This window comes from Chrysemys picta, chromosome 9 (assembly GCF_011386835.1).
Source record: "Chrysemys picta bellii isolate R12L10 chromosome 9, ASM1138683v2, whole genome shotgun sequence".
In the NCBI taxonomy this organism is placed as follows: domain Eukaryota; kingdom Metazoa; phylum Chordata; order Testudines; family Emydidae; genus Chrysemys; species Chrysemys picta.
Window position 1 is genome coordinate 69,930,347 of NC_088799.1, and position 11,620 is coordinate 69,941,966.

The 11,620-nt window shown below is 40.8% G+C and overlaps 1 long non-coding RNA gene across 1 annotated transcript in view; it reads right to left on the reverse strand.

Annotated features, from left to right (window-relative positions):
• LOC112059323 (uncharacterized) overlaps positions 1 to 11,009 on the reverse strand; it is a 61,454-nt gene extending 50,445 nt beyond the window's left edge. The window contains exons 1-2 of the long non-coding RNA XR_010590239.1: positions 10,709 to 11,009; positions 9,775 to 9,863 (exon numbers count right to left, since the gene is read on the reverse strand). This is a non-coding gene — a long non-coding RNA (uncharacterized LOC112059323). The remainder of the gene's footprint in view (positions 1 to 9,774; positions 9,864 to 10,708) is intronic.
• Between the last annotated feature and the right edge of the window lie 611 nt (positions 11,010 to 11,620).

Consider the following 11,620-nt stretch of genomic DNA (forward strand, 5'->3'; position numbering starts at 1 on the left):
TGTGGTTTGGCTGAATTTGCTCACTTACACTAATAACAGCATGTAGAGTACACATAGTGCATGCCCAGCTATCAAGGATATAAATAGCAATGTAGACGGTGAAGCACAGGTTAGGAGACTACAGCACCCCACATGCTTGAACCCAGGTGTATATTCTACAAAGGCTTTCTATGTGCCCGAGCAGTGCCTCCCCGTCACTGCTATTTTGAGCAATATGGTGTCTTGTTGCCTTGCCACTGCCAGAGCCTTTCCCCACTGCAAGGGATAGCTGCAGCAGCAAGGAGGCAGAGGGGATAGGCTACAGCAGCTTTCACTGTATTGTGTAGCTGTACACACTGTGCTCTGCATAGTTCTACAAGTACAGACATAGCTGACAAACATAAATGTATTTTGACTTCTATATTTGCGGGGAGCAGCTCCTGTCAGGTCAATGGGGCTGTGCCTGGAGGAGGGGGCAAATTACACTGGTCTACAATTTTTGAGAAGTTGTCTGCTTCAGAGATAAAATGTGCTATTTATTATGTATTTTGATGTGCTGAATTCAAATATGACAATTAAAACAACTGATTGGCTACTGTTTCTAAAATATTTAAGTTTTTACATTTTATGTCTATGTATATTGTGTAGATAGTAGAGTTTTAATCATAAATTGTAAACCTAGGTCTTTTCATGTGTTTATGGTTGCTTTACATGGTAATATTTTCACCTGTCCTGTTAATGTAACACTTTAAAAATCAGCAAAAGGGTTATATAAATAAAATGTATTATGAAACAAAAGACAAAAAAACTATTATGTACATAGTTTAGTCCTATTCAGTGTCTACTCGGCGCTTCTTGGCTTGTCTCTTGTATTCATTAAATGGAGCATCTCTTGTCACTGTCCAGCAATAGTCTGCAAGCATTGATGGGATCCATTTGCCCTGATAGCGTTTCTCCATTGTTGCAATGTCCTGGTGAAATCGCTTGCCGTGCTCGTCGCTCACTGCTCCGCAGTTCGGTGGAAAAAAATCTAGATGAGAGTGCAAAAAATGTATCTTTAGTGACATGTTGCAACCAAGGCTTTTTGTATGCCTTGAGGAGGTTTTACACAAACAACCTGTAGTTGTCTGACTTGTTGTTTCCGAGAAAATATATTGCCACTAACTGGAAGGCTTTCCATGCCGTCTTTTCCTTGCCACGCAGTGCATGGTCAAATGCATCATCTCGAAGAAGTTTACAAATCTGAGGACCAACAAAGACACCTTCCTTTATCTTAGCTTCACTTAACCTTGGAAATTTTCCACGGAGGTACTTGAAAGTTGCTTGTGTTTTGTCAATAGCCTTGACAAAGTTCTTCATCAGACCCAGCTTGATATGTAAATCTGGTAACAAAATCTTCCTTGATTCAACAAGTGGTGGATGCTGAACACTTTTCCTCCCAGGCTCCAATGACTGTTGGAGTGGCCAATCTTTCTTGATGTAGTGGGAATCTCTTGCACGACTATCCCATTTGCAGAGAAAACAGCAGTACTTTGTGTATCCAGTCTGCAGACCAAGCAAGAAAGCAACAACCTTCAAATCCCACAAAACTGCCACTGATGTTGGTCATAGTTTATGCACCTCAAAAGTTGTTTCATGTTGTCATAGGTTTCCTTCATATGGACTGCATGACCAACTGGAATTGATGGCAAAACATTGCCATTATGCAGTAAAACAGCTTTAAGACTCGTCTTCGATGAATCAATGAACAGTCTCCACTCATCTGGATCGTGAACGATGTTGAGAGCTGCCATCACACCATCGATGTTGTTGCAGGCTACCAGATCACCTTCCATGAAGAAGAATGGGACAAGATCCTTTTGATGGTCAAGGAACAGGAAACCCTAACATCACCTCCAGGAGATTCCACTGCTGTAGTCTGGAGCCCAACAGCTCTGCCTTACTCTTGGGTAGTTCCAAATCCCTGACAAGGTCATTCAGTTCACCTTGTGTTAGGAGGTGTGATTCAGAGGAGAAGGATGGGAGAAAATGTGGGTCCTGTGACATTGATGGTTCAGGACCAGAAGTTTCATCCTCTTCCTCTTCCTCGTCTGACTCAAGTGAGAATGATTCTGGTGCATCAGGAACCGGCAGTCCTTCTCCGTGGGGTATTGGGCGTATAGCTGATGGAATGTTTGGATAATGCACAGTCCACTTTTTCTTCTTTGACACACCTTTCCCAACTGGAGGCACCATGCAGAAGTAACAATTGCTGGTATGATCTGTTGGCTCTCTCCAAATCATTGGCACTGCAAAAGGCGCAGATTTCGTTTTCCTGTTTAACCACTGGCCAAGATTTGTTGCACAAGTGTTGCAGCATATGTGTGGGGCCCACCTCTTGTCCTGATCTCCAATTTTGCAGCCAAAATAAAGGTGATAGGCTTTCTTAACCATAGTGGTTATACTGCGCTTTTGTGATGCAAAAGCCACTTCACCACAAACATAGCAGAAGTTATCTGCACTGTTCATACAAGTACGAGGCATCTCTGCTCACTTTGGCTAAACAGAAATGTGTCCCTTTGCAAAATCAAACACTGACAAATAAGAGAGCACGACACTGTATGATTTCTAGAGCTGATCTAGGGCAATTTGTTCAGCAGAGTGATGTAAGCTTTGTTATGATTGCATCATCCATGACTTCTAGGAATAACATGATGCAATTCATATCATGTATGACGCAATACCAGCTTCAGATTGCAGCATTCATTGTTTTGCCTAAAAAGCAAGTACTGTCCAAACCCAGTCATAGATTTATTCATAGATCCAGTCAAAGATGTATTTTAGTCATTTCTGGTTTAAATTGAGATCCCTTCCCTTTATAACTCACTTATCCTCCGCCATTCCCAAGTCAAGGGTCGTATATACTGACCCAATAGCATATCTTGAAAACTAGAGCCAATCAACAATTTTAAGCATCATTTTCGTTCTCAGAATTAGTAAAGTTTGACTACATTTATTTCAGAAGCATTTTGGCTGTAGAGCAGTGTTATATGCATGCCTGAGGCTTGCAATTTTTGGAGGGTAGGGAGGCATTGCCTCCCCCCCCCCCCCCAACTACGCCCAGGCTGACAAGTCATGTGGATGATAGTCAGAAAAGGAACCCAGAAGTTTTACTTTAGACCTGTTCTATCTGCAAAATGCTGCTTTTTCTGGGATTAGATTTTACTCTGAAACTTTGCATTTTGGTTGCTTCTAAGAGCAGCTGCAAAGCTATAAAGCCTGGGATTGTTAAAAAGTAACACACTGTTGTCATTTTGTCTAGACTATTAATAAGGGGCATGGATACAGATCAGGGTCAACATAATTTCAACACGTTTTTTCAAAAAATGTTACTGGAGAAACCAATTACAGGGATTATTTGTAAGTAGTGGCTTCAAAGGACACGATGGGGGTGGCTTTTTGAGAAGGAGTGAGAATGTAGCAGATGGCTTCCATTAATGTCCACTCAGCTGAAGCATTATCATTGCTCCATTAGGTAGTGAAACATGAGGAAAGTACAAATCTTCCTTGTTCCAACTTGTTTTAACTATTAGTACAATAAGTGGTGCTTTATTCTGGATCTCAGCTAAAGACTCAAAGGTTGATAAAATGGCTGAAACTGGTCAGTTTCCTACTGGCAGTTCACATTGTTTGCAAATTCAAGCAAGCTGATACTTGAACCAGAGGTTCATTACTAGATAGCTGCAGAAGCAGCAGTTAAGGAAAATGCTTTTTGCACAGAATATTCTGACACGGTATAGAAATTTTTTAGCCCCCAAGTTACAAGAGAAAGTTTACATGTTCCCCTCCCATGTACTCAAAAAGAAAGGGAGGGTGGTCATAACTGGTCTGACACCTTGCTTCGCTAGGGGAGAAACAGTGTAGCAGAACTTCTTGTCGCTGTACTCAAAACTTTTCCTATCATTATATTTCACCAATGGCAGGTCTTTTTATTGCTGCATATATAAACATAAAGAAATTTCATCTTCACAATAAAGTTCATTTTCACCAGTTTGCCAGTTGTCTTTAAGGTGTAAGGCGAACTTCCCAGCACATGTAATTGACTAATTTTTAAAATCTGGTATGAGGCAGTTGAGTTTTCATAGCTTAATTACAGTGTCAGCAGGTTGCCAGTTAATTAAATGAATTTCTTTTGTGCAGTCTCCAGCTGTATTTAATTAGATTGCATGTTTCTGGTTGAGGAAAGATGGGTATTGTCTTCTGAGTGTCTAGATGAAGCTGCTTCTTCATCATCTTCTTCTTTTACTCTTCTCTGTACTTTGCTTCCTGTTGAAGTTTGCTTTTTTAGAAACTCTGAAGTCTCTACATCAGTACTAATAATATACTGTGTGTGTGTGTGTGAGCGTGCGTATATGAGAAGGTCTGTCAGAGGTTAAGTCTGTAAGCACTGAGGTTAGTAGCTTTCTTTCTAATATAACAGATAAACTGGAAACTTCAGTAGATTATTGTCATTTTGGTTGGTAATTCAGTTGCTATGAAAGTTGATCAGGCAAAGAAAAATAATTCTATCAATTGAAAGACAAGTTTGCACAGTCACAAATTGGAAGCTGGTACAAAACTTGTTCTGCAAATGTAAGACATTTTGTATAGGACCATATATAGGACCATATTTAAATTACAGAAGAAAGAGCCAAATCTTAGTCTCATTAGACCAATAAAAAGACTTTAGTTAACTGAATGCATCAAGGATTTGGCCCTAAAAGTAGTCTTTGGAGCATGAATTAGCCTGCTGTAAAGGATATTATAAAATTTGCCTGAAAGGATAAAACCGATTTTTATATCTGAACTGGTGAAACTTTTCGTATTTCTGCATAGATCATAGTTGTTTTTTCAATTACTTGGAGCGTATCTCCTTTTTTTAGTAAATTTAGAATACATACAGATAGATAAGTGGATTTACATAGTGAAAGTTTTAATACTTTATCCTTTCCCAGTAAATAGCACAGCCAAACACTATTCCTTTGTGCTTTAGCATACGATAAACTCAAAACTAATTTTTTGGTCTAGAAATAGCAAAACATTACTGAAGCAGTGTCAAAGCGAGAACCCAAGGCTAAAAATGCGATAACAATATACATATAAGAAGATAGTTTAGGAACCTCAAATTTTACTTATGGTAAGTGAATGTCTCATCTGCGACTTGGAAAGGGTGTTGAGCAGCTAGTCTGCAAATAGTTAAATATATTGAATGATGCCTGTGTGTGTGAGAGTAGGTAATCAGATTTATGTATGTTAATGTTCTATTTAAACGGCATAGGAATAGTTGTAAATATACAGTCTGCAATAGGTCTGGCTGCCAATTTGTAATATTTTGTATTTAAACTACTACCATTTAACTGTAGTACTTGCCTTTACATTTATTTTGCATTAGCTTCAGGCTAAGCCAACAAATGATCCTACAAAAGGTCTTTGGCATCTTATCTAGCCATTAAAGGCAGGAGCAGTTATAAGCTGTAGTATATTAATGTTGCACATTGTAATGAGCTCTATCAGCTCATCTTAGGGTTACTTTGGTGCCTCTAGACAGGTGTGCTAATCAAATTGCAGTTATCACAGATATTAAATTAATACTTGTATTGTCAAATGTAAATTGCCATTCCCTGCTACTTTCTGTACTAGGATATATTGTAATTGGACCAGTTAACTAGAAAATTCACTGAAAAAAGGTTTGTTAAAAACTTCAAACAATGATGGGTAAAACATTATTCTTAATGGCTATTCTAATAACAGCATGTGCATTGATACTCATCCACTGTTCTGCCATATTATTTAACTTCTTTGTTCAAAAAGAGGACTAAATAGTGACTTAAAGGGAAGAGTGTATCTTAAAACCTCTTGTCAACAATGAAATAATAATTTGGCTGGAATGTTATCCTTAATCTTGAACTTTTCCCTTGTTAACCTTGAACTTGAAGGCAATGCTCAAAATATGTATATATGGATGTTTATATTATTCGTAAGAAATTTAGTTAAATATTTTTAGTCCCAAGATGGAGACTAATATAAAAAACACTTCTTATAAAATTATAAAGATTTTTCAATAAACATCTAGAGTGGCGTTTGTTCCTTTTCCTTACACTGTTTTTAATAGTTCAGTACTGCACTCCCTTTGTTGGGTCTATAGCAGAAATCCACTGAATACCATCAGCTGGCTGGCTGCTGTTTCATTCTGGTGCAGCAACCAAAGTTCCATGAAGACTACATGTATTTTGCCTGCATAAAGGCTGTGGTGTTTGGGTTCCTAGTAGTTTGTCATAAGATGATTAGGGCCCTAAGCCCGCAATCATCTTTGTGAGCCAACACCTAAGCCTATACAGAATCTCAGCAGGGCTGATGTTTGAGGTTGCGAAATAAAATTCACCTTTGTAAAATGGAGAAAAAGAGAAAAATCAGTGAAAATAAATAAATATAGTCCGGCTTCTATTGCCAAGTGCAGAATAAAAATGTGAGTCTCTTGAAATTCTTTCCAGATGGTCATGGTTTTCCCCTGCTCATTTGAATGTTGTACTTTGATTGTCCTACATGCAGTAGTAAAATATAAATATGTAGGGGTCCAGGAGTGCATCATTTGTCTGTTGTAAAGAAACCAGCTGGAACAAAGTGGGCCACTGAGCCCATTGAACCTAGGGACATGTTAAGAATGCACTTACAGAGATTATTTATCAAGAAGACACTAGGTGTTTGCTCTAAACAGTGAGCTATTTCACCAGATAGACCTATAGATACAGCAGCTAGAATTCTTCCTATGAAATACTGTTCACAAGCTGGGTCATATAGCAATTTATACAGAAACAGTGTAGAGCTCAGCTACTTTCTGGTAATAACACTTTTGCAATAAAGTGAACCATCGGGTATAATAGGGTTGCTTAGTCAACACCAGTGATTGAGAAGGGAGCATAATTGGACAATTTTTTTTCTTAATTTGATATTATCTACATTTATTTTTAGAATATTTGTGGATCATATGTGATACAACAGTCCAGAACCACGTCAATTCTATTTTTTCTTCCCAATTTGTATTGTCATAATTGATGTATGAGATTAGATTTCTTTATTCTTTCCCATAGTTCCTACATCTGAGGTACCTGATTATCTTCCCTTTTTGTTTTCCTCATTCAAGTTCGAGTCAAATATATTCCGAACATAACTTTGAACTAGTTTTTGACTTTGGTCTTGTGGAGACTATGCAATTTTGTCAGACGAACTAAAAACAAACCAAAAATGAAAACTGACAATAGAATTGAAGTAATGCTGAATGTTTGAGAATACAAAAGAAGAAAGTTGTCTTTTGGAAATGGAATAAAAGTCTTTTTAGGAGCTAGTAAAATCTCAGCAGTTGGATTAAACTGGCTGTGTGTGTGTGTGTGTGTGTGTGTGTGAATGTATTTGTCTATGAACACTCAAAATATTGGTGGTATTTCAGAGTCAGCTAGTAAAGATCTGGTCCCTGCCTCAAAAATATGTATAAGTAGTGGTGATATCCATGTGATAAACCACATTTATCATGGTTTGACCCTTTATCATCTTACCTGTATTTTTCCCCACAAATCCTTCCATGCCGACAACTACTTCTAATATTCCAAATGCTTGAGCACCTTCAAACAGCCCCCCCTTAAATAGGCCCACAAAAAAACTCTGCCAGATAACTGTTTCCTTCCTTTCTTCCTCCCAAAATATGGAATTTCTCCCCCAAAACTACATTAGCGTGAGACTCAAGATGCATCATTTTGTTCCAGAACTGTCAGCAGTTTATTGTCCAATTGGTAAGAGTTGCAATATGTTGGAGCTAGAAAAAGAGATGTATCCTGTTTAAAAAGTCTGGAAGCCCACTCTCCAGTGGAATTCCCTGTTTGCTCAGCAAAGCTTGTTTGGTCACCTTCAGGACATGTTGCATTGATAATATTTTATTCAGGTCTTTATTTGTGAATGGTAGACTGAGTAAATAGAATTTTATCTGTGGACTGGAGTTTTCCTTTTTAGTTGTCTTTTTTTTTTTAAACATAGTTTTTATTTCCTGCTGATTGTTATGGGCACATTTTTAACAAATAAAAACCCTGCAATTAAGTTATTATGCTTTTTCACAGGACAGATTATTACATTGACAATTTTTACTTGGGAATTGGGGGAGGAGGGTGAGAGGTTTGCTTATATGAGAAAATAGACAATGTATGTCTTAATATCGTTTTTTCTTTTCAGTATGGGAGGAAAAGTACACACATTTTAAAACCACGTAAATGCTTTATGGTCTGTGGGGTAAGATAAATCTGACTTGGCATCAAAACAAGGAAATGCTTGGAAAAAACAATGTAGGAGACAAATTCGAAGAAACTTTTATTTTTTTCTTTGTTTTGATAAGAAGTCCTATTGCCAATAAATCAGTCTTTCAGGCAGACAGGATCATTGTGATTATTTAGTCTGACCTCCTGTATATCATAGGCCATAGATCAGGATTTCTCAAGCTGGGGTCCGTGGACACCTGGGGGTACCTGAGAGTACTCTCAGGTACATGCTGGCCCCGCTGATCAACTCCTCCCCCTCCCTCCCTCTCTCCCTCCCTCTCAGTGCCTCCTACTGAAGCCAGAAGTCCAGCAGTGCAGCAGGCTTCCTACCTGCCCTGGCTCCACATCGTTGCCAGAAGCGGGTGGCACATCCCTGCGGCCCCTGGGGGGTGCAGGGAGTCTCCGCGTGCTGTCCCTACCCCAAGCGCCAACTCTGGAGAGGCCATTGGCCAGGAACTGCATCCAATGGGAGCTGTGGGGGCTGTGCCTGCGGGCAGGGGCAGCACGTGGAGACCCTCTGGCTCCCCGGCCTAGGAGCCGTTGTCAGAGGGAGGTGCCAGTCGCTTTCAGGAGCCACCTGAGGTAAGTGCCAGCTGGAGCCCACACATCTCACCCCCTCCCACATCCCAATCCCCTGCCCCAGCCCAGAGCCCACACCCTGCACCAAAACTCTGTCCCTGAGCTCTCACCCCTTCCTACACCCCAACCTCCTGCCCCAGCCCAGAGCCTACACCCCGCACCCAAACTCCCTCCCACAGCCCACACCCCTCCTGCCTCAATCCAGAGCTTGAACCCCACACCCAAACTCCCTCCCTGAGCCTTCATCTCCTCCTGCACCCCAATCTCCTGCCCCCGCCTGCTGAAAGAGAGTGAGGGTGGGGAAGAGCATGCGACAGAGAGAGGGAGAGGGAGTGAGTGGTTGCTAAAGTTTGAGAACTGCTGCCATAGGTAGAGCCCTGAGCAGATACAAAATTTAAAAGACAATTGTATCTGCAGATAAATTTGTATCCACATCCAATCCATGATCCACAAAAATAGTCCATGGATATCAGATAAATTTTAAACTGCCACCACACTTTTTAGATACACTGTAGTCTAGATGAAATGTACTTGTTCTTTTGGTTAACATTACAGGGCATCAGCTTATCCATCTGGCCAAACTCATCTACCAAAGAACTGTTATCCATGTAAGTAGTCTCATTGAATTCAATGGAACTGCTCACATGGGGATAGTTAAGCACACATGTACATATTTGCAGTATTGAGGCCTGAATTATGCTCAGTGCCCTGGATGGAACAGTGGAGCTTGCACTCTCATAATCAGGGCTTCTTGTCTGTAGGGAAGGTAAGTGTGTCATGATCAGCAGCTGCCAGTATGACAGGGTTATCATTTACCTAATTTCCCATGCGTGGAAGTGTACGTCCTCCAGCAGAAATAGAATAAAAGGCTAGGCTCAAAAGAACACAGTTCGCATACCTGTTACCTTCTCTTCTCTCATTCATCTTTTCTGATACTGAATACGCTGTTCAGACAGCTGTTAAATCTCTGATTCTTCTCTGTGATCTCTATCAAGTGTAAAGGGAAATAGAAATACTCAGTTTGACATCTCTCAATGAATCAAGTAGAGTAATGGGTAGCATTTATCTTTTTTGATCCTGAAGTTCAAAAAGAAATTTTCTAATAACTTATTGGCAATGAAATTATTGTACTCCATAATTATCTAATTGTCGTCAAATGCCCAGAGAGCCACAACATAAATACAAAAGGAGATCCTGACGAAGATGCAGGCAGAGGACTCTGATGCATCTTCCAAGGACAATTGTCATCTTTCCAAATGCCCAGGTTTTTTAATACCATCTACTTATTTCTTGTGCACCCCTTTCCACACACTGTGAACATCAAGGGAATCCCCAGGTTGTCATGATGTATATCTTCCATGTGTGAATCATACATGCTCAGTCAAACTCTGTCTAGATTATGGTTTGCAGGTGCATATATCATCTTTGACCAAAATATGTAACTAATCAACATATCTGTTTGGCACTGCATAAGGTACACAAAAATGTGACTATTTTTGATGAGCCAGTCTGAACCCCGTGGCATCCAAGTACAGTAACGCCTCACTTAATGTTGTCCCGATTAATGTTGTTACATTGCTGATGTATTAGGGAACAAGTTCGTTTAAAGTTGTGCAGTGCTTCCTTATAACTTTGTTTGGCAGCTGCCTGCTTTGTCCACTGCTTGCAGGATTCTCTGGAAGAGCAGCCCCTCCTGGGGATTAGAACCAGGGGGCGGCCTGCAGCCCCCTCTCCCCCATCAGCTCCCCTAAATTCCCTGTAAGGTATATGGCTCCGCAGCTGCCCAGCAGCCATTCAGCTGTCCCTCCCCCCCACTGCCCTGCTGCTCCTACCTGCCCTCTGCCTTGGAGCTGCTCCCAGGAGCTTCCTGCTTGCTGGGGGAGGGGGCCACAGGGGTGCTGATATCCGGATGTCCCCCTGCTCCTGTCTCCCTCCCCCCACTCAGTAGCCCCTCTCCTCAAAGCGGAGGAGTGGGACAGGGCTCAGGGACAGAAAGGATGGAGCTTGCTGGAAGCTGTTGCTTCCTGTCTGAACTGGCTGATCTGCTTAAAAGGGCAACGTACTTGAAGTGGGGTCAGCATACTTAAAGGGGCAATGCATGTCTCTCTCACTCATGCATGCACCCCCCAGCACTTTGGAAAGTCAGCACCTGTGCAGCCGTGCATGTGCTGTCAGGTGGAGGGAGTGGTGCACTCCAGCTGGATAGTCTGGGCTCATCATCATGTTCAGTTTTTGCAGAGAAGTGTTTGCAGCTACTGCCCTGCATCTATTGTGTTTCTTCCCTCCTGCCTCAGTCCATGCTGCCTTGTAGAGTGTGAGGCTCTAACAGCATATTAACCTTGAGGGCTCAGCCAAGTGTTAGTTCATCATTTAGCGGCAAGGCGTTTCCTGGGAAACATTCCACCCTCTTACTCCACCACCTCAGCTAAGCTTCACAATCATTCATTGCTGTGTACAATATTAAACTGTTTAAAATTGTTTAAAACTTATACTGTATACATATATAATGTCTTTTTTCTAGCACAAAAAATTTCCCTGAAACCTAACCCCCCACTTACATTAATTGTTATGGGGAAACTGGATTTGCTTAACATCGTTTCGCATAAAATCACATTTTTCAGGAACATAACTACAACATTAAGTGAGGAGTTACTGTAGATGACTGCTGTAGGCCCAGTTTCTGTTAAGTGTTATTGTCTAGTGGTCAGAATTTTTGTCCTTGGGTCATCCAAAGAGTGATTATT